Below are 1,980 nucleotides of genomic sequence, written 5' to 3' on the forward strand. Positions count from 1 at the left end.
CTTTATATATACTTTTGTATGTTTGCAAATACTTATATAAATCCTGGAGAACATTATAGAAAGATGTTCATCACCTTGTTAACACTGAACTGGGTTAGAGGATGAAGTGGAGGGAGAATACTGACTTTTCCGTATATAATTAAATAGATGAAGAAAACTGATTTAAAATGCCTGAAGAGAGAGGGAAAAATACAACAAAATTAAAAAAAAAAGGGTGCAGAAGTAGCAATGTATCATAGTGACTAAACTTGTAGACTCAGAAGCTATCTTTGTGGGTACAAATCCATGCTTTCCATTTGCTGTGTTACATTGGGCAAAGACTTCTAATGCCTTTTCTGGTCTTATTTTCTACATTTAAAAACTAAGAATAATTGTACCTCTCTCTATATATTTAAAGTTTGTTTGTTTGTTTATGTAATCTCTACACCCAACATGGGGCGAGTCCCACGTTCTTCCCACTGAACCAGCCAGGTGTCCCCAAATGTCACTTTTTTCCTAAAATAATCTATAAATTCTAGGCCATCTCAATCAGAATACCAGCATCAATTTTAATAATAGAATTGACTAGCTCATTCTAATTCTCAGTTGGAAGATAAAATGGACCAGAAGAGCCAGAAAAGTTTTGGAAGATAATTACATAGTGGAAGGACTTGCCTTATCAAGAGCCAAATATTCCATAAAGTTTCAGTATGGTATTGGGACAGTAACACAAACATAAAGAGAGACGGAAAGAATGGTTGTTCTGTAAATGGTGTGTGAACAGTTGTTTATCCATCTGGGAAAAAAATAGTTACATCTCTACCTCGCACCGTGCTCCCTTCGGCAGCACATATACTAAAATTGGAATGATACAGAGATTAGCATGGCCACTGTACAAGGATGACATGCAAATTCATCTCTACCTCACATCATACTGATGAGGGAATGGAAGGCAAGCTGAAGACAAAGCAGAAGCTGACACCCTGCAACCCCCCCCACCCCATGGGATGTATGCAACATTCCTTAGGCACTCCTCTGACCTAAAGGGCAAAGAAACAGTCCTTACTACCTACAGCCCATTGACAAGTCCTTGAAACAGGCATGGTGACATTCCTCTAGGAACTCAGCTGCCTCAATGTTAATATTTTGCTAAGGGCAAAAGGCAATCCTGGCCTGATCCCCTCCCCTCCACCAAGATCCTGTAAGTCTACTTTAACATATAAAAATTCCTTTGGAAACTTCCTTTATCTCTAACCGCCCCCCCACCAAGATACGTGTTGGCAATCATCCCCCAAGCATATGGCCCGCTGATATACATTGGAAGGGTCTCATGACTAAGGTTTTATTAGATGGTAATAAATGACCCTTTCCCAACAGTAGCTAGCCCCCTCAAGGTCCTGGAGACCTTGCTTCCAAAATTCCTTAGAGACTTACGCTATCCCTAGCCCCCTCCCCACTTGAGGATATAAAATAGGCCATTCCTCACAACCCCAAGGCAGCAGGTCTTTCTGCCCATGGGTCCTGTCCCTGTGCCTTAATAAACCACCATTTTGCACCAAAGCCACCTCAAGAATTCTTTCTTGGTCGTCGGCTCCAGACCCCACCCCACTGAGCCTCACGTATAGTCCCCAACCTCATCATAATGGCACCCAAACATGGGACTCTGAGCTTCGGTGCAAAATTGGTGAGCACTTTCCCTTCTCTTTCTTCACTCTCCTTTCTGGGGCTCTTCAAGGAGTATGGTCTTATTGGAACACTTTCATGCTGACTGCTCAGGCTGTATTCCTCTAGCCCATGGCTACTCTATGGGGAGGAAAAAGCCTGCCTTTTGGCTGCAAGTTAGTACTCTGGCTGGGATGGTACTAAGACCCAGAAACTTGATGCCCCCTCTTTACTGCTGTCCTTATACAAAGTCATCTGTCTTGGGCACGAGACAGCCACCTAAGTGACTAGCACGGCTGCCAATCTTAAGACTCCTGTGTGAGGTTTCCTCCTGATGGA

General features: G+C 42.8%; 1 non-coding gene across 1 annotated transcript; it reads left to right on the forward strand.

Annotated features, from left to right (window-relative positions):
• The first annotated feature begins 810 nt into the window (after nucleotides 1-810).
• On the forward strand, nucleotides 811-915 carry LOC117797889. Its single transcript, XR_004622728.1, has one exon. It is a non-coding gene; the product is annotated as a U6 spliceosomal RNA (small nuclear RNA).
• Nucleotides 916-1,980: the final 1,065 nt, after the last annotated feature.

This window comes from Ailuropoda melanoleuca, unplaced genomic scaffold (genome assembly GCF_002007445.2).
Source record: "Ailuropoda melanoleuca isolate Jingjing unplaced genomic scaffold, ASM200744v2 unplaced-scaffold1744, whole genome shotgun sequence".
Taxonomy (NCBI): domain Eukaryota; kingdom Metazoa; phylum Chordata; class Mammalia; order Carnivora; family Ursidae; genus Ailuropoda; species Ailuropoda melanoleuca.